The sequence below is a fragment of the Meleagris gallopavo genome, chromosome 20 (genome assembly GCF_905368555.1).
Source record: "Meleagris gallopavo chromosome 20, MGAL_WU_HG_1.1, whole genome shotgun sequence".
In the NCBI taxonomy this organism is placed as follows: domain Eukaryota; kingdom Metazoa; phylum Chordata; class Aves; order Galliformes; family Phasianidae; genus Meleagris; species Meleagris gallopavo.
Window position 1 is genome coordinate 2,811,402 of NC_139423.1, and position 21,488 is coordinate 2,832,889.

General features: G+C 46.2%; 1 long non-coding RNA gene across 1 annotated transcript in view; it reads right to left on the reverse strand.

Moving 5' to 3' along the window:
- Window positions 1–3,409: 3,409 nt before the first annotated feature.
- LOC116217315 (uncharacterized) overlaps window positions 3,410–21,488 on the reverse strand; it is a 76,591-nt gene continuing 58,512 nt past the window's right edge. The window contains exons 3-5 of the long non-coding RNA XR_004161714.2: window positions 7,059–7,198; window positions 5,570–5,656; window positions 3,410–3,590 (exon numbers count right to left, since the gene is read on the reverse strand). This is a non-coding gene — a long non-coding RNA (uncharacterized LOC116217315). The remainder of the gene's footprint in view (window positions 3,591–5,569; window positions 5,657–7,058; window positions 7,199–21,488) is intronic.

A 21,488-nucleotide genomic window follows, 5' to 3' on the forward strand; every position in this document is an offset into this window, starting at 1 on the left:
AAAGCGAGAACGTGAAGCCATTTTGGAGGAGTTTACATCTATGTTTGAGCATTTGTTTCCTCCCATCTGGCAAACTTTCTCCAAGGCAGAGAGCTGAAGCCCAAGGGAAGAAGTTTTTGCATTCAGTCACCTCCCAGCAACACCCTCTCAGAGCAGGGCTGCTGGCAGTCCCCTTGGATGGAGCTCGTTCATGTACCACTTCTAACTGCAGAGGCAATTAGAGGAGATGCTATTGCTTTTGATGGCACTCAGAGGAAAGCAGGACCCCAAGCTCCCTGCTGGCTGCAAGCCCCAGGGCTGGCTGCTCCCAGCAGCCCACACACGCAGCTCTGCAGGTTTTCATGGTGCTAAAACCCAGCACCGAACCCCTTAACGCTGCAGAAAAGAACTCCACAGAGGGAAGATAACCCCACAGGCTCCAGACCCACAAATAAAGCTACACACAGGAACCTTCCCACACTGAGCACCTCAGTCAGGTGGGGTGGGGATTCCGTAGAAAAGCCTGAGGCCAGCTGGGCCAGGGGTGTTCTTACCTGCAGGTGTTCTGAGCTCGAGACACTCACAGTGCTGTGCTTTGTGTGTCAAACTGCACCACGAGCTTCAGTTATCCCATGGCAAAATATAGCAGGAATAGGAAAGCAAAGGCCTTCAGCTCATGGCATCTCTCAAACTGTAACCTTAGAGAGTCTTAAGTTATGTCCTGACACAAAGCTCTGCAAAGACCAGAAACCTGGAAAGGCACAGGAGGCACCCAGGACAGCTGCACCAGGAGCTGCCAGACAGCCAGGGCTCCATCCAGCCCATGTGCCAGCTGCAGTGACGGGCACCAACAGCACAGACAGCAAGGAGCCCCAAGAGAAGGTGGGAAGCATTCATCCTTGCTGGGAATGATGCTCCCTGTCTGAGCCCATCACTTGCTCTGACATTCCCCACTCCACAGCACTGAGCACAGCAATGCTCACCCTCTACACAACCCCAGCCAAGGATGTTCTCTTTTCTATCATCCATAGGAAGCATTGGATGGTTTAACACGCACTTCATGCGTATTTATTCTATTTTTTAACAACTCCACAATGCTCAGCAGCACGAGTCCTGCTGTAGCTCTTTCGCTGGTGTGCACAGAAGCATGCACACCCTGCCCAGCTTTACATAATCCATAAGAGATACCACCTCTCCGTGGTACAACAGGAAGCACCCAAGCTAAACCAGCAGCTCAAACCACAAAGCCAACCAAGGAGGAATCACACCAAGCTCCTGGCAGAGGGGCTGGCACCACAGGCAGCAGCAGGGACAGCAGATCCATGTCCCTTCCCCAGGAAGCCCGCAGGATGGGACACTGGGTTCCTAGATCTCGAGTTTATCCATCAGGCTGAGCTGCTTGGCCCTGCCTGGAGCCAGAACACATGTTTGTGGGATACACAGACTGCTTGAAATAGAGGCCACAGAGGACCCATTAGAAATTCAATATTAGCTTTGTAAAATTGCTAATAATTAGCTACAGCTCTTTTCTCCATCACAGCAGCTGGTGACATGAAAGTGATTAAGTTTCTAATGAATAGATTAGGGTTACTGAATATATTAAATAACAAGGTTTTTAATCAACTGTTTATTGATTCCAGCAAGACAGTTCTGACGACAAAAAAACCACCGGGTAGCAGTGGAATTTATTTATGGGCTAGTGTTCTACATCAGAAATAATTAAAAATAGATTATTTTTCACCAAATCTAGAGCTTTTTTCTCTTTGAGGCAGCTCAATATGGATTAAATTAACTGCAAATAATAAATTAAAGGCAAACGGAAAGCTAAATTCAGGGCAGAGAGGTGCTCAGAGCTTGGCCATCAATCTTTGCTTTCTCTTGTTGTGACAAAAGCAGCCCTGTGTTTGCTGCCTGGATTTAGGCAGCAGAGACAAAAGGTTGGAGGAGTTGGGAATGGTTGGGAAGCCATCCTTATGGATCCTAAAGGGCCCCATCCCCAAAACCACCTTGAGGATAGGACAGTGTCACTACTACAAGGCAAAGCTTTATCCTCACGGGTCCATTCACTCAGACAGGACCAAACCCACTTCCCAGCATGGTGTAACACAGAGCCACGAGCGCTGCCCCGGGGGGTCGACTTCACCACACCTCCAACCGCAACAACAGCTTAACACTGAAAAGTGTGAAACCACCAGTGACATCCCATGTCCCAGCCCCTGTGTGCAAAGCTAAGAACCAATTCCTCTCTGCTCATCAGCCTCCAGGTCCAGCCAGGAGACAAGCAAGCCCCTTTCAATCTCTTTAAACAGCTGCTATTTCTCCCACAAAGTGCTCCCGTCAGGTTCGGGACCACGGTGCACCACAGCCTGCAAGGAGATCCAGGATGTCCCGAGGTTTTAATTACCCACACTGAGGAAAAGAAGAACTGTTTAGGAGCACTAACATTTTCCATGGCTCCAAAAGGCTGAACAACTTTCTGCCAGTATATACAGCTACCTAGGGGTCTATTATTTTATTAAGGGATATTTGAAGTGCTCCATGACATAAGCAGATCCATAATATATATACAGTGTGTACGCATACGGAGCCATTTATAGAGCAAATCTTTCTAGCCCTGATAGTTTATAATGTAGAGGACCTTTAGTCTGCCATTGAACCAAAGCCAAACGCTGCATGTGCTGTTTAAATCAATGTAATGCGGAGAAGATATTTTTCTTTGGAGCCACGGTGGAAGCAGGATTCCCCAGGCAGTTTGACTGTCGAAACGGCAGCTGGCTGAAGCTGTGGGCAGGTCTGGGTCAACACAAGCAGTGCCTGTAGGAAGGTCTTGGCGAGCACTGGTCCAGGGAGGGGATCAAAGGGATGTGATAAATCAGCTTACAGATTGCTGGGCTGTCCACGGCGTGCTGCATGGCGACTGCTTCTGTGTATGTGGTGTGGGATGGCAGACAGAGATACAGCAGAATGTCACTGATTCAAGATCAGATGTGTCTTCTAGACCTATAGCTCTAGATCTGTTACATTAACATCTATATACGATATCAACACTGCAATTACACACCATGCCACACAACAGGTACACACTACCAGGCAGCTACATACGAGATTATCTATATTTCAAAGCCCAAACGCAATTGGATCTGTTTTTCCATTTTGCACTCTGCTGAGTCTCCACATCTTCGCTCTTAAATACAGGAGGGGTGACACCACCCAACACTCACCGTTTCACAGCTCCATTCCCATTGATTTCAGCACAAGAATTGCTAATTGTTGGGAAATCACCTCCCAGATATGCCCACTGGACATCCTCTCTAAGCATAACCCCAAAGGTGCATGCTGTGTACATGAGGCTTCAGTTCTTGTTATAGGATGTTAAATTTCAGCTTCAAGATCTATTTGAACACACTCACCATACCTGCATGCTTGGGACAGCACACCACCTTCAACTTTCCTTGCCAGTTCTTCATTTCACTCTTTCCAGGGTTGCTCTGTGCACGTGTAAAGCAAGATTCTCATGTCCCTTGGAGCTGCCCTAAGGTTTTGTTGATTGCCCTCTTCTGAGCAGGGAAAGTAACAGCTCCATCCTGTGCCCCAACCCCAGTCAGCTGTTGCTGTAAGAATATAAAATTGTAGAACGTTCTGAGTTGGAAGGGACCTACAATGATCATCAACTCATCAAAGGCAGCTTTTATTTGTATTTTCCAGACAATTAACACTGAGACCCCTGACCCCTGGGATGGAGGAGATGCCCCACAGAGATGTGATGGGGTCTGGCGTATCCTGTATAAAACCAGAATCAGATCTGTAGAGCTGCCTGCATTTATTGCTGCCAAATGGTAAACACTTCTCATTTAAAGGGATGGCCACTCACTTGTATGGTCACATTTTCCTTAATTTACTTCTTTATTTCTTTAACTTGTGTTAACTGTGGTTCAGCACTCAGAGTTGGGATCCCTGTTACTTTCACTTCTCCCACTGCACAGGAAGCACTGCAGATAAAGCTGTATTTGAAGACTGACCAGGAAGGAAGGTATGTATGTATTTTTAATTAGTCCCCATGACATGTTGGCCACAGGATAACTCTGGCATTACTCTGGCATAACTCACAGGCATTACTCAACATGTTGGAGAAACTCCACGAGCACAGAAACCACAGAACATTTTATGGGGAAGGGGAACACAGTCAAAGGGAGTGGAAAACAGGGGCCTGGGCTCTTCTACAGTCACCTCCTAAAGCCAGCATACACACTCTGAGCCTTACAAGACTGGTTAGTATAACCTATGATGTCCTGAAGTCTAATACAAGAAGCTGCTTTGCAACTAAAGCACACTGTGTGGGGCAGATCTTTGCCCTCAAATCATATCGATCATCTTGAAAACACCCACACACACCCTGCCCACTCCCCACTGCAATTTTTCAGAGCTGAGGAAAGCTGCAAGCCCTGGGGCAGCCTGCTTACCAGCCATTCCTGCAGAAATTCCCTCTGCCCATTCTTATCTACAAGCCCCCACCCTAAGCTTGCTTAAGGCACTGGTATCTAGAGTGCACCGGCTGGAGCTCAGCAGCCATCTGGAAGAGCCTTGCTTCCAAGAGGCAGCTGGAAAACCAGTGCTGAGCACCCAAAGAGCTATGCAGAGAGTGCCCAGCATGTTCCTGCAGGACCCAACCACACCAGTGGGCAATACACCTCCCTGTAGCGTTCCTGTACTGCTGGGCTAGGGGGCTAGATAGTGTGCATCCTGACACAAGGGCACGCAAGCTATGAATTCAGCCTCTGAGGTTATGGGGTCATTCCAGGAAGACACTGAGCATCCGGTTGAGCTCAAGAGGACAAGGTTAGATGGCAAAAGAGCACCACAGGAGTCATCACAAAAGCCTTCTCCAGCTCATTAGCCCCCCTTCCTTTCTTTCACCATTCCAACTTGATGAGTCCCTCGAAAGAGCAAGGTCAAAGATGAAGAAAGCAGTAAACATCTGCACTGAAGGAGACACTGTGAGAAGCTCGCATGGCAGAAAAAAACAGAAAAAAAAAAAAATCAAATCCATCCTGGGCGTTTTCACCATCTGGAGCAGCACTCGCTCAAATAAGATCCTTGCAGGGATTACCCCATTAACTACAAGCTCAAGTTACACTGTATAATGCTGAAACTACGGGGAAAAAAGGTGCCAAGGCTCTCCAGAGATGGCAAAAATCGCAGGATTGCCCTAGGATAATGTCCTGATCCACTCTTTCCTCCTATTCCACATTAGCTGCAGGATACCAGGTATGCACTGACAGCCATGGCACAGCCATGGGCACAGTTCACCCCTCCTGGCTCCAAAGAGATGTGACTGCACGGAGCCAGGGTGAGATGCCCAGGGCTACCCTTGTTGTACTTCATCTGCATGAATTCCAGAGAGCCTCTGAGAACTGGAGATTTGTCAGCATTTCCCATCTCACGTTTCCTACTGGAAATCCCTGCAGCTGGTGAGATTCTGTAATAGGTACCATTTAGCTAGCTAATGAAATCCACATGTAATCAGCAGAAAGATAATTGACACATTAGGACTCTAAGATTTGCACTTGGCCTTTTGCAGTTTCCATCTTACAGCATGGCAGCTGCAGGGATGGCCAACAGGCAGCACTTCACGGCGCTCCACCTTGTGGTCCCTCCTCCCCAATATTCAACGTTGTACCTGAAGAAAAGGCAGTTTAATGGTTTGTGGTTTAATGCAACTCTGAGAAAGCTTCTCACCTCTCCTGATGACAGCACGCTGCTGCATGTCTCATCTTTTTGGGTGGAGGCAGGCACCCTTCTTCCTTATCATCATATCCTCCTACAGCTTGTTCCAAAAGGCATTAATGTTGACTACCCTACACGCTTCTATCATCTGCAAAACACATCGCTTCATCTGCTTCATCCATGGGGGATTCTGCTACAACCTTTTTCCACCAAGAGAGCTTACCATGTATTCCATGCTATGATTCTGTGATTCCTACCCCTTAGCCAACTACAAGGACCGCCTTCACCTCCTGCCATAACTTACAGCCTTTGATGTGAAAACTCGACAAAAGCTTTCTGGAAATCCACGTACACTCCACAGTTTGGATAGAGATCCTGGTGGAAAATGGCCAAAAATGCAAATTCTGTACAATCATCTAAAGTATATTTTTCCGTAGGTTGAGCACTAATGTCCCTCGGTGGAGGGAAAGCCAAACCTACCACATGGATCTTTACATCCAACTCTCTTAGTTCAGGCCAAGGTACGACTTTAAAGGAGATTCTCTGATTTTCTGTAGAAGCCTTGCAACGTGTGAACGTGTATCCAGACAACCACAACGCTTTGGGGCTAGGATGCCATCTGGAAGTCATTAGAAAGCACATACTCGCTCATGGGATTTCATGCACTTCCCGTCCGACATGGGAACAGTCTGTTCCTCATTGTTCGGCTGCTTCTGTTCCTCAACACATCAACTACAGACAGGAGAGTCACAGCAAGTGTCTCCATGCTGTGAGGTGCCTTTTTCTTCCCGTCCTTTTAATTCACTCCTTCGTCCCCAGTTTCAGGGCAGTAAGTTCCATCCCTCCCTCCTGCACTCGACTACACTACACAGAGCCCTATGGGAGCAGGGCAGCCTGTAATTTCTTTGCTGAGGCCTGAAGCCAATTGGAATGGGGAAATTTTGGCTTTTCAGGTCTTTTCTTTGTGTGTTTGTGTTTGATTTTTTCCTAAGTACAGAACAACATGGTGAGAGCGCAGAATAAATTTCATTCCTCTTCTAACTCATTTCACAAACTAAACGGGATCTGTAGCTTTCCTGAGCTGCCTTGGGGACCCTCTGGAGTGTCTCACATGTTCATATTTCAGCCTCCTTTCTGTCTGCATTTTATGCATTCTTCCTCCAAAACGTCTCAGCTTCCTATCCCAATTCTTCCCTGCGTTTAGGGGGATTTTTTTTTTTTTTTGTAGGCACACTGGGGCTGCAGATAAAACGTGAAGAGCCCAATTCTCCATGGCTACATGGGTTTTTCCAGTCACTTCCACTATTGAAAAGCAAACTAAAATGTCACTAGGAGTATGTTTTATTTATACTCACTTTCTGCTAAGTCAAGGAGACCAAAAATACTGCTTTGTAGCATATCCTGACCGGTTGTCCTGATGTGATCGTACATCTCAAGGGTGGAGAAGCAGCAGGTAACACACGCCCAGGTGCGATAACTCAGGGACCTCCCAGCCCTGTATTGCAGAAGAAACAAAGCCAGAACATCTGGATGTAGCCAGACCAGTTTGTGCATATTTACTGAACAAGCTTATTTACAATCTATTTGTTTCCATGCAGTTTCATCACATTCTTAACGTTGTGTCAAGAGCAAAGGCAGAGCTCTCAACATGTTTAATGACCAACAAGGGCCCCAGGAGGAGTCACGCAATGGTGTGAGAAAGAATGCTGCTCTTCAGAACTTCAGCCAAGCAGAAACACCTCCATAGAATTCTCTGCAAAGGACTGGAGAGGGAAGAAGCTTGGAAATGAAGACAGCAAACGCCAGGAAAACTGAGGGCAAATGAAAGGAAAGCAAAATATTTTAACAACTCATTATTCAAATAAACTCATGATTATGTTTTCATACCCAACTCATGTCCTCTGAGTCTCTGCCATAAGCAGTGCTGCTTAGCTACGTACACTGCGCAGTTGTGGCCAATCCGAGGGCAGGGTGTGCTGCTGGGTTGGATGGATGTGGGGCTGTTGAGCTATTTTTCCAAGAGGAAACATCCCCAATCTGCTAAAACCACCAACAGCTGAATGTTTTGAACCACTGAACCTCAGCAGCACTCTATTTGTTGTGAAGGAAGCAGGAAAGATATCACTGCTTTTATTGCTTCTTGAACGTCAGCTGGCATCCTCTGCTTTGGGATAACGCACTCTAATTGCACAGCCAGCCTTCCAAACACACACTGCAAGCCTGCCACATGTGGCACTTCCAGTCGCAGTAATAACACAACAGCCAGCCAAGAAGCACAGCACAAGCACACCTCTGACCTGCAAGTGACCCACTAATTAGTGGCTGCCCAAGGTTAACGAACAGAGTGCTCTGTACAGGGAGGAGTGTTAGCAGTGCGAACTCCAACCTCGGTAAACTGGTAAATCTATGCCAGGAGGTGTTTACACATTCATTAGCAATGTTGGCAAGACAAAACACAACAGAAAATCCCCTTCCCGTTAATAGTGAGCTCAGAATAAAATGAGAGGTCTCTTTTTCCTGCACGTAATGATTACCGTAGAGCTTGAATTGTAACTACAGAATTAGGCCCTGCATTTGGGAACTGCCAGCAATCAGCTTGCAGAAGCTCAGGATGTTGTGCCAGTTGTTGCCTGCCATGGCTATGGAGCCCAGCATCTCGTTTCATCCCATGACTAATAGGAAAACGGTGCTGGACACCCCACATTATAGTTGGACTGGCACTTCTAGAGAGCTGGAAGCATTTGGCCCCACAGCAGGGTGAGGGTCTGGACAGCCCTGGGCTCAGAGCTTTTGCTCTCATTGGGTTTGACAGGAACATCATCCAGATCTGAGAGGTCACATTTCCACTCTTGCTCCTCCTCTCCTCCCAGCAGGAGGATTACGCTGCAATAATCCAGGAAAAGGCAGATCTCATCCCACTGCTGCACCCCCTGTGGGCAGAGATAGCCATGATTTAGGGTCAACTCCACCAGCCCTACCCAAGCCAGGAGCTTTGGAGTAAGTGTGGCCATTTGTCTGTTAGGTGCTCGTAGAAGGACACAAATAAGTGCCTGTCGCCTCCAGTCAGATTTATCAAAGCAGGTCCCAGCTCTATAGTTGCAGCAGCAAATCAATAGCAGAGTCCTTACTACAAACTGCTGTTACTGATCTCCATCACACAGTGGCACGTACATGTCCCAAAATGTACTCAATCCTCAGCAAAACCTCCTAAGGCAAGATCTAAAGCTGAGAGGAAATATAACAGGAGAACACTGTAGAGAAACCAACAGGAACACGAATATCCCAGTAAGAGCTCCGCGGTCACAGCCCTGCATGTGGGTGATGGATGGAACACGAGCAAGGATCATTACTAAGAAAAACAGTAACAGCTATTTTCATGACAAAAGATTAATTTTGGTGGGAAAGCCAACACCAAACTTGACAACACCAAAAAGAAAAAAGCGAAAGCTATTTTTTGTAGTTCTTTTTTACAGAAGAACGTGCACACCTCCAACTCAACCACAGCAACTTCAATGATCTTCTGAGGACCTCCCAATTGGGAAAGGGAGTGCCAGCTCTGCTGACAAAACTGATCACCTCTAACACTTGTTATGCAGAAAGGAGCTACTTCTCGTGCAGCCTCCTGTGCCCAGGATTCTCTCATCACATCTGACCCAAGAAGGAGAGCTTTCCTGCACATCACAGACTGGAGATCTTAGGGGAGAGAAAAAAAAAGAGTCCCATTTCCTTGGCAAACTCGTGGACTCTATCCACTAAGTTGACCTCTCTGTTGCTGCCAAAGGAAGGAAAAAGCTTCCTGCTTTTAAGGCAGGTTAAACCCTGCTGGAAGACACAGAGCAGAGCACTGCACTTCAGATGGGTATTTTTCAGCTACATTTGGGTGCAAAGATCTCCTCTGCTCTGAGCAGGGATGCTCAGCAGAGCTGCTCCAAATCATTGGTGGTGAACACAATTCCTCTTGGACCTAATCCTAGAGGATCAGTCCATGAGGGAGCTTCCCCATCACCCCCAGCCCAGTGAAGCAACATGAAAAGCTGGGAATAAACTATCAGTGGGGACTGGTTCAACAGCAAACAACACAGGTGGGCAAAGGCTGGGAGAAGAGCACTGGAAAAGGAGGGGTTTCTGCCAGCACCAGGGGACGGAGCAGAGGATATCCAAGCATGGTTTGCCGCATCCTGATCTGGAACAAAGATAATGCAGCGTGCTGGTTTTCCCTGGAGAGGTGGAGTTCAGCTGTCAGTAACTGTGGCTTATTCATTCTGCTGCAGCCCACCAGGCACAAAGCAATCTGTGAAGGAAAAGAAGGGGAAAAAAAGAGAGCTCTTTTCCCCCTATTGGAAGATGAGGGGATTTTTGCTCTAATCCCTAAACAAACACATTTAATGCCATTAAACACTCACTGGCATTATCAAGACGTATCACTCTCATGCTGCTGCATGCAGAGCGCAGGCTGGGTTTCAGAGACCTGAGCTGCTGTGATCACTTTGCACTCACAATTTGCCCTCAGTGGAGGGAGAAAAAAAAAAAAAAAACCTCTCCTTTATCGCTGTTCCCTGGGAACAGGAGGAAAGCGGTGAGTTGACTTCAGGGAAATAGTTTGGAAGACTTTATGGGCCAACATCTGCAATTAGTTTTGAAGAATCAGCGCAAATAATCTCATAGCAAGTCAGTTCTCTCTCCTTTATCTTCCCCTTCTGCAGCCTTTTTCTCCTTTATCCCAGTTTGCCCATCCTGCTCTTCTCACTAACAATCGGCACACATCAGTGAGAGGCAGCTCTTCACTTTCAGAGCAAGAGGATAAGGAACCAAAGGGAGAAAGTGAATGACAGCTGGGTAGGACATTCCCCAGCTCCCGACGCCCTTCAACACAAAATATTTTCCCTTCTAGCTTAAAAATGAAAAAAGAAATCACCGATATTGCCTGAGCCAATACTGAAGGAATGGAGCAGATGTCAGTATTCGTTTAATCGGAAATCAAATCATTTTCTGTTAAATGGGGAGACAGCTTTACGCGCTTCATTTTAATGCGAATAACTGATAATTTCAAAGCAACACAGCATCCCCTTAAAAAAAATGCATTCCTGGAACTGAGATTGTAATGCTCTCTCCCTCACTAATCACCATTTAAAAACCTGGATTTCTCGAAACTTGCATTTCCCAGACATTCTTGACCAGCTCTTTTTTGGGTTGCAAGGATCAGATAACGCTGTGGGTAGGAGCTCAGCTCACCAACACAAGGCGTTGGACGGGTGGCCCATCTCCAGCACACCCAGAGCCTGCTACCACCTGACTGCTGCTCCACACCCTGAGGGCAAGATGAGCTCTGCAGATGCTCATCCTTTTGCCCATCACTGTGGTAGGTCTTCTCCAGGCTCCAGGTGAACTAGATAATATTCACAGCAATAAATACTTGGGAAAAAAAAAAAAATTGGAAAGGATCTAAAATCACATTTTTGTAGGCTTCATGCAATGCCTCTGCACAAAGAGCATCTGCCACTCCGTCTCTTTCCATCACAGCATCCTTTGAAGCAGATAGTTGTACTTACAGATATAGATTCAGCTAGGCAATTCCTGTCACTCTATGGAGCCCTACAGGACAAACCAGAGTGCCCCTGTGTGGAAGCAACAACAAGGACAGGACCACCCTGGCTGGTGACTGCACCCATTTTCATCCTCCTGCTGCATCCGCACTTCCTTACCACCTCCAGCTGCCCATCAGCACTGCCTCTCTGACCACACCATACTACCTGCACAAACTCCTTCCTGCACTGGGACAGGTCAGAACAGCTTTGCTGGAGGACTTGGGAAGGGTGGACAAAGATCTGGAAGAAATAACCTCTACAGCCACAACAGCTTCAGCCTGAGGACAAATCCCCAGCTTTACCAATGCCCTCTGGTGTGCATTAGGGACACTTTCTTAAGGTCAGGGACATTATGACAGCATCACGTCAGCCAGCAATAACTGCACAGGGACTAGCAGTGACCGTTCCATCATGGCTCCACTTCTACCTTGTGCAAAATAAAACTGCAATCATCCCTTCAGAGAAGGAAGGCATTGGCTTCCTAGGACTGTAACGATGATGAGGAGTTTAAACGTAACCACAAATATAAAACTTTAAAACTCTCATAAACAGATTTGAAAGTGAGCCAGAGGAACTGGTGTGAATGTGAGCTACTCCAGTACAAAGCAGTAAGAAAGACACAGCCATAAACCTGGGCAAAAGGGAAGGGGGGAAATCAGCAAAGACTTGTGGGTTTTTTTTTTTATGTGTGCAGGAATTAGCTTGAAAATAGGACATTTTTATAAGTGGTGCAAGATTGATTTTACTTTTTTTTTTTTCCTCCTTTTTTTGCATACATTAATAGGTGAGCAAAGCCAGAATGCAGACACATGCCAAACGCAGATGTGTCAGCCCAAAGTTCTTCAGATGGCCCCCAGCCAGGTAAACATTTGACCCAAAAGCCCACCTAATTTCAGTGGGCTGAAGTCTGGAAAAGTGATTAACTATAGAAAGGCCAGTGTATGGCTTCGTACCTGGGGAATGCTGGAGCAAAGCAAAGGCTCTCAGGCCCTAATTAAAAACCTGCCTCTCGCCCGACGGAAAGCCGGAGCCGAGGAACGAAGGAAGCTGGGGCTTTTCCAACAGTGCTCATAAAGCTGTCAATAAGCTGAGAAAGTGGCCTTGATGGTGTGAAAAGTCATCTCTGAGAAAAAAGAGAAAAAAAAGTTGCTGCTCAATAAGGCCTAACAAATCATCCAGGAGCGTATAAATGGCTAATTGAACAGCAAATTAGTAGTGTTTATGAAATCTAGACAGTCAGCTAGCAAAGACAAGTCAAGAGCAGGGCACTGTGAAGTTAGGTTCAGATTTTATCCCACCTCAGGCCTTTCTGGTGCTGCCCATGGCAGCAGAGCACGGAGGGCTGCACAGGGGAGCACAGCCCATGGCACACAGCCCCTGGCATGGCATTTCCCACAGCCACCGTGTGCGCAGACCCATTTTCCAGACAGAGCTCCTGCAGCTGGAAGAAGTCCATCTCCTTATCTTTACAGACTCCAGAGCTTCCAGAGGCCTAGAATGGCTACTTCTCTTCATAAAATTAATGGCAAGCTTTTTATGGCTTCCAGCTACAGCTGGGAGCCTGATTCTGCGTGGAAGGGACTGTTAATACAATTACCGGGCTGGTTTTACACTGTAAATTCTCCATTGTTTTCTTTTCGCTGTTTGGGAGTCTCTCATTGAGACGTGCCCTGGAAATCAGGTAGGGCTGTTAGTGCAGCTGGACCCAAAGGTCTGGGGCACTTGCTTTATATAAAACATATTTTCTGGGTTTATAATGGCAATAAAAGCGCTCCCTTCTTGCCAAAACTTGGCACTGATGTTTCAGAGGAGCTCTGGAGAACAGTTTTTGGAAAATTTTGAAGAAAATACGTGCAAACCCCATGTGTCTTAGGCCCAGAGGTTCCAGTGGGACAGGCGGGAGTGGGGTGGGCATTCCCACAGCGGCTGCAGAATGCCATGAATGACCTTCAACTGCACACAAGCTCAAAAGGGACTTCCAGCTCCTGACCCCCATTAGGAAGCAGTACAAAATTAACTTAATTGCACACCCGTGAACCTCCTGATGTGAATTCAGTTATACATGTTTATTGTTTGGTGCTTTATACCGGAAGAGTTATCACCATATGGAGAAAATAAGCTGTACCAGTGCAAACCTTCATGCTGTTGTGATCATGCCAAGGCAATTCTGAATGTGCACACAGTCACATTGGTTTAGAACATGCTCAGTTTTATCCAGTATGGCCATATCGAGTATCAGTCAGACATAACCAAACAAGCAATGGAAAGCAAGAGAGGAAGCACAGCTCAATTTGAGTGCATTTATTCACCAGGAGGAGAGCAGCCAGGAAACAATTTTCCCTTCCCAGAAGAGTTTTTGAGATTCTCCACACTGAACCAAATGTATTTACTCTCAAAAATCTTTAGGTGGTGAAACACAGGAAGGAGGGGGGAAACCTCACTGGATGAATAAAAATAGGATTTGTCAGTGTTTTTATCTTCTTTTTACCTTGTTTTCAGGCAAGATGCAAATTTCAGCCAAAAACAGCTTCTTGAAATCTATTTCAGAAAACATTGACTCAGGTCATTTAGGAAATGACTCCAGGTAACTTAGGAAACTAAGCCAATACAGGAGAAGTCAAGTCCTTGCAGGGATATATCCCATTTAAGAGCTAGGAAACTGGGAATAAATGGTCAGTTCTTGCAAGGGAGCGAGGTCAGCACGGGAGCCCTGGAGAGATCTGTGTCATTAAAAATGGATGCTCACAAATGACCTGGAAAAGGGCACAAGCAGCCAGGTGAGGAAGTTTGCCGACAATGCTAATTTTGAGAGCACCAGGATGAACTGAAAAGCAATTTTATGATACAGTGACAGGTCATCAAATAGCAGATGAAGTTTGATGCAGACAAATGTAAAGGGATTCACAAAGGGGGAAAAAAAAATCCAAACTTCCTATAGAAAATGATGGGCTGACCGCTACCACACAGGAGCAATACCTTAGGGTTGTGACAGATGGATCTGTGAAACACGAGCTCATTACACAGTAGCAATTAAAAAAAATCCATCATAAGACGTTATTACGAGGAAAGAACAAAGCAGAGAACATCATTACATCGCAGTAACTCTGTGCTTCCCCTGCATCCTGATCGCTGCAAGGAGGCATTCCCTCACCTTAAAGAAGATATCATGCAATTGCAAAAGGTGCATTGAAAAGCAAGAAGGCTGATCCTGCGGTCCCATATGGGGAGGGTCAGGAAAGCTACAACTCCCCAGCCCAGAGCAGAGTTACTTATAGAAGGAAAGGACTGAAATCCATGAAACAATAGCAACAATTGGTCCTTCTTTCCTTCCTTTTTCCCCGACATGTTTTTTCCTTACAGAAATTTTTTTTTCCTTGTCATTTACCTTTTCCCTCACAGTCAATTTCTTCTCATTTCCAGACCAAAGCCAATTCTGTAGGGATCCATCACACTTGTTGCTGTTTTCACAGGACAGCAGCCATGCTGAGTGCTAAGTTAATTAGCCATCAGTTCCCACTTCCTCCACATCCAGCAGGTTGGAACAATCGCTCCTTTCTAAGCCCATCCTCACTCCCACCATCACCAACACACTTGGGGAGACCCAGGCAAATAGGTGGGAGAAGAAGGAATCCTCCAAGTCTTTGCAGCAGACCAAGACCTGCACAACAAGGGCATGCTGCCACCATGTGTGTCCATTCATAAACTTATAAGCTTTGGGCTGTAAGGCAGGTTGGTACAGCAGCGTTCAACAGCACTGATACAGAATAGGTAACAAGGTAAATACAATCCCCAAGGTTTATGAAGGGTTTTTTCCCCTACAGATTATATTCTAAAACTATATAACTGGTAGAACAGGAGACTTATAGGGCAGCCCCGGGCCAGACAGCAATAGGACCTCTGATCATGCACTGAATTAACTTTTCTCCTGCACCAAATCCTGGCACAGCCAGTTTCAGTAAGCTGAAGCTCCTTCTCTGACGCTTCTTCTATTCTACTTTTCTACCTTCCTGCACTGACGTTAGCCCTGGGCTACGTTCAGACACTGCTCACATCTCATCACACTGATGATGTGGCTGATGGATGCATGAAGCCACATCTCTCACAGCAAGGGTACTTGCAGGTAGCCTTTATCTGCAGCCAAGAAAACACATCTAGCAGCACCTCCAGCAAGAAAGCCTGGAGCATGTTTTTTCTTGTAGTGACTGATACCAGGACAGGGAACAGTGTGGGGCCAGAAGTGACCAGAGTGGCATTGCAGAACTTGTCTTCAGGGTATTAGAGCAATCAGCTTTGCCACACTTACCAATATTATCAAGTACCTCACCTCCGTAGCTTTCCAACACTGATGAGCATCCTTGCTACCCTCCCACCACCTCTGACAACACCCCACGTTCCTTCAGTCCAGACAAACAAGAAATGCTGAAGATGCATTTATGCATCTCCAGAGGCAGCAGCAGCCAAGTTCTTCCATCCCCACGGGAGCTGAGTATGAGGCAGACTCATTCTCCAGCATGGCTGCTCCTGCTTCTTTCTTTGCAGAGAATGTTTAGGGCACATCAGGGCATTCCCCTGCAGATCTAAAAGCAGATCTTCAGGGCTGCTGGCTCTCCCAGGAATAGATTCCTGACCTGACCTTACCTTACAGCAGAGACCACCGCTGTGAAATGAAATATGGCTTTAGAAGTTGTGTTTTTATGATCTATGAAATCACCCAGACCTCTTGGGTAAATAAATTCTGAATATGAAGCTGACCTCTTAGCTTTTAGCATATCAGTAAAGCCTTGAGGTTTTTCATTAAGCTTAAATAACATCTAAGAAGTCCCTGTTTTCTACCCTTTCTTTAAAATCCCAAGGAGGTGAAGCCTCATGGTAAATTTTGCTTCAAATATCAGCTGGGGATACAACTTCAGTAAGAGTAATACCTTAACTGCAGAGTGCCAGGGGCAAGTGGGGCTATGCACACAACACTTTTCTACCACATATTCCTCTGTGCCTCTCAAATATTTAATCTCAGTGACTGGTTTCACAGCTCCAGCTGATTTCAGTCACTGGGCAGCCAAGGGACAAGACCCAGACAGAGGAGCACCTCTTCCATTCCACAGTCTTGCATCAGCCACCACAACCCTAGCAGCGCGATCCCAGACCAACCTGCCATCGCAACATAAGGGCCATGAAGGCTCAAAAGGATTGATTAACAAGAGAAGGCCAAGGGTGAAAAGGGACAAAAGCTTCACACACGTCCCACATAGCTTTCTAGCACCTCTCCCCTATCTCCAGAAAGTGGATAACATTACTTGGAGGGGAAAAATCCAGATGCTGCCAGCAACTGTATCTGTTCCAAAGAAGTGTGGTTAAATACCTCACTGGTACAAATCACTGTAATTTCCCTGAAGTCAAAGCCAACTTGCCACTGCCCAGAAGCGGGTGCATAGGGCATAGTTCATAACGGTTGGATTACAGGAGGTGGTATCCCTGAGTTCCTCAGGCACTTGGCAATTTGAGCCCATCGACATGAACAGAAAGCCTGACTTCCTTTGTGCCTGAATCAGCCTCCACATCTCCACCTCTGATGGAAGCAGCGGGTTGGCAAAGCCTTTCCCCCTCTACATAAGCCACTTGGTTCACATTAACTATAAAAACCACGTAAGACTACAAAAGAGTGATTCATAGGGAGAGGCAAAAAAGGAGAAATAACAGCTCTCAAGTCTTTATTAGGATGCTGGAGGCCTCGACACGGGCTGGAGCATACCCAGACATTGCAGGATCCAGCTATCTTTCAGAATGATGTCACTGAGCACACCCATGTGCCAGCTGGGTTGTGTAATGTCTCCCCTCTCACCCTCCACCCGCTCCCCCAGCCCCTGGTACAACACTCTCCCAGCTTGCTGAGCTCACTTCCCCTCATAAGACAGATCTTTGATGAAGTGGAGCAATGGTAACCACATGGGCTCATTCACCTTCATCCACATCATCTGCTCCAGCAGGCACAGCTCAGCGGATGCAGGATTTTACACACTGGCTCATAAGGAGAAAGAGCACACAGTCTGGATGGAGCACACCTTGTCACCTGCATCATTTTGTTTTCATCTTATTTTTTCATAGTTGATTTTCCTTCTTTTTTCATTTGCTGGCTCAGCTCCACTCCCAGCCTTCTCAGCCCCGTAACACTGCCATGTTTGGGATATGCACATTTCCACTCCCCTCCCCATCCTTTACTCTGCTAAAGAAGGGCCAGGAAGAGATTGATAGCATGGCCAGAGCTAGTAACACAGGACTAGACATCAGTTATTAGAGTTAAATAATTTGTTACTAGCTAATAGATACCCTACTGTCATCTGTCTGACTGTTTAAGCATCCCAAACTTCACTGTTGTCTTCTATTTTAGAGCCCCTCTACAATAAAATTTGGCTGTTCATTGGAGTTTCCGTTTGCACTGCAACGTCCCTGGCACTTTTCTAAGTATGAACCACTAGTCTAGGTTACATACAGCAAACACATTGTCATGGCCTTAATTTAAGGATGGCTACAAATTCCTAACGTATTTTCTGCACACAAAGATGTCCCTACTCATCACCTCAAAGAAGCAGTTCAGCTGCTCCTTAATAACCAGAAATGGCAGGCTGAGAGTGAGAACAGCCATTCTGGAAGACAGCTGAAATCCCCCCATTGAGGACCTTCTCAGGGCCTGAGGAAATCCTTGATGTCCTTAAAAAAAAAGAAATAGACAATTGCACTTTCTCACACGTGCTCCATTAATATACAGCTGGAGCAACTGTCCCAGAGCCATTTCTGCTCAGACACTTCCACCTCATTTAAAGAGCTCTGCAAGCATGATATCAATAGTTCCCAGTACAGGATAATTATTTATCAGTTAGTAAGCTCAGAAGGTTTCTGGGGGTTATTTACTAGTAGATTTAGCATTAGCACACCCAGTGAGACAGCCAGCAAGCCTCTGCTCACCACTGACCATCAGCCATGTTGGAATGTGTTGGCCTTCCTGGAACAGGCAGCTTCTCCATTTTGATTATCCCCAACAATCACCCTTTGTTTTTCCTTTTCCTATCTTGCACGCATTATTCGATGGACTTTCTCACAGCTCACAAGCAATGTTCTCAGCAAATCCCAGCCAAGGTCACGCAGCTGTGCTGCACCAAACCTGGGTCTGAGACAGCTGAGGTCCTGGGCTGTGGGTTACGCTGGGTCATCTTGGCAACTCAAGGCTTGTTTTTCTGCCTTAAAGATCCCAACCGACTCCCCAGGCAGAAAAGCACTGCTTAGGAAAGGCAAAATAAAAGAGGGGCTGAGCTCTCGGTGCTCCATCCTCAAAAAGAACAGCTGGGATCCAGCCCCAGGGAGTGCTCCGAGCCTCCTACACCACGAAGGCCATCTGCATGAGAAATGACTTCTCTGGCTTGAGGGCTGGGGGATACCCACCTCAAAACTGGATGGGGCCGAGCCAGGAAGCAGCATCATTTTCACATCTAGCTCATTGGAGAGTTTAGAAGCAGGATGGGAAGAAGGGACTCCTGGGAAAGCGTGGATGAAAGTGAAAGAGTATGGAGAAAACTAAGAACTGAGAAGCAGTTTTAATGGACACTGCTCAGTTCGCCCTATCCAACCATTTGCAATATCAGACAGAACATATTTTAAGAGCGGCAGTTGAATGAAATTGACTTTCCCTCTGCTCTTCATCAGAACCAATGGAAAAGCACAAAAACTCCCAGCACCATCTCTCACTTTATCCCCTAGATTCATCAAACAATTAACTGCAAATAGAAACAATTAACTGCAAATAGCAGTCTGTGGCTTCAATCTTCATCTGTGAACCACTCCATGAGTTTCTGGGAGCCACTCTATGACTTCATTACTCAAAGCTGCTCGCCCCATTGGCATGAATCATCGTCACCCAGCGGGCAGTGACTGACATAAGAATGCCTCACAAAAGCAGCTTACACCACCATTAACGTCAGGTTATCATCCAAGATTCAACCATTAGACAGCATGCTTAGCCAAACCTACACAGGGTCAGCTTTTGTAACCTCTTACAACCCGAAAAGCATCCTTTGGGCTCATCCCATTGCAAGGATTTCTACAGCTCCTGGCACTCATTTGTCACCAACGGCATTTTCTGTCCTTGGAAGTTTCACTTTTATGAGTTTTTAGGTAGAAAAGGCTGCACTGCCCATTCCCACCTCGAAGCACTCATGATTTGAAACTTAACATTAAAATACCAACCCAAGGGACCTACAGCAGAGCTGGAAGGAACCTGGGCCAGGATCTGGACTGTAACTCATGGGAACGATGAGTCATTTGAGATGAAACCAGGAGTCAATATTTGACAAATTAACCTTCTCAGAGAAAAGGAAGTCTCTAATACACCTGCTCCAGATGAGAGAGTCAAGATTTAAATAGGCACCAGATTTGCATAATACCCTCACGATAAGCAGCACTACAGCAAAACCCTGCAATGCATGAAGGATTTATTTCATGTCTCATACATTTCTGTATCCCAGAAGAGGCCATTCATCATTGTGCCAATACTTCAGAGATTTCACTGAAAGCTCCAACAGCTCTAGATTATCAAGGAATTATATATTTTTCCCCACTGAATAATCATTCCCAGAAGCTTGCTAGAAAAAAATTCCAACTTTCATCATGTAGGTTAATGACAGTGCAAGAGATGACATTCACTTTTAATGACTACACAGTCAAAGACATTGAAACCCTGCTTTTTGACCAGCTGAATTGATCTGCTCATTACCCTGTAATTTCCAGCTGTATTTAGATACGCACTCAACATCTCAGACTGATCTTCAATACCCTGACTACATCCATCCTCTAAGAACAAAAAAGATTTCAAAAGTTATTCCACTGTATTACTAATCAGAGATTCCTCCTGCTTCAGGGACTGTAAGAGTGGACACCCCATTCCTGAGGCCCAAGCCTGACTATTTAATTTGGTCAGTAAAACATCAGTGGAGAGCCAACACCAGCTCAAAGCCTGTGTTAGCCACAAGCAGTATATTAAGAGTTAGGAGCTGGTTTAGAGGGCTTAACTGTCTTAAGCTCCTCTTCAGAGCGCCAGGCTTGGATATAACAGCAATGAGGATATAAAGCTTTCCTGTAGCAACCGACAGATCGATCGATCCGGGAGCTGCACCACATTTCTCCCATCTGGAAAGAGCTCTGCATGCAGAACCTTACATTTGGTACTCTGTGAGCAATCTTTAAACCCCCAGCCTCTGCTCTGACATACACACAGTTTAATTCAACCAGATTTCCTTCAACGGGGATGTGATTTTCAGGGTGCAAGGATCGCGTCAGACAGTGATGTTCAGAGTGGGAAAACCTTTTGATAAGGGGAAGGAGGTTACTGTAAATCAGAAAAAGAAAAATCTGTACAACTGCTGCTGGAATCGCTGAAAATTACTGCTGTGCTATTGGTTTCCTCCAATTTTTTTGCTGCCTCTGCAGAGACCACTGGAAAAAGAACTACTACCAGAAGCATGCTTATATTTTAAAGGGATGCTGTCAAGGATTGTGAACAGAAAACGCACACCAATTTCAGTGCTACGCTCACACTTACTTGCAGTATCTGATAACACTTGAAAATGCTTCTAAAGCGACACAGTCAAAGGGAGGATACCAGTGCATGGAGTGCAATTACTACAGGGCATCCTTGGCCTGCATTCACCTGAGCACTACAAATGACCTTGCTCACATAGCTCAGACCTTGCTGCAGGACCAAGGTCTGCCTGTGCCACACAGCCCAGCAGCCTGCTGCACCCAGATTCAACATGGCACAGAGCTTTCAAGAAGCACCCCATACACAAAGATAGGTGCTGAGATATCCCACAGAAGGGCTGTAATATCAGCCTAACCTTTAACAGGCACCCAGAAGTACAAACCAAAAACACTGTGAATACTCCCAACTGTGGCTGTGCAAAAAAAGCAGCATTCTGCTGCTAACAGATTTACTTTTTTTCCCCTTACTGCTTTTGCAACACAGCCAAACAGCACTGTCCCAAACAGGGACAGAGGGGCACAAGGACTTTATGCCCAAAGCTGTCTGTTCAGCTCCCCCCATCCCCAACCCTGTAAAGCCCATCGCTCCCATCTCCTGCACCACAGTAAGCAGCACTTTCTGCCACAGCACCGACCAGCAGAGATGCAAAAAATGGTCCACATCTGCTTAAAAAA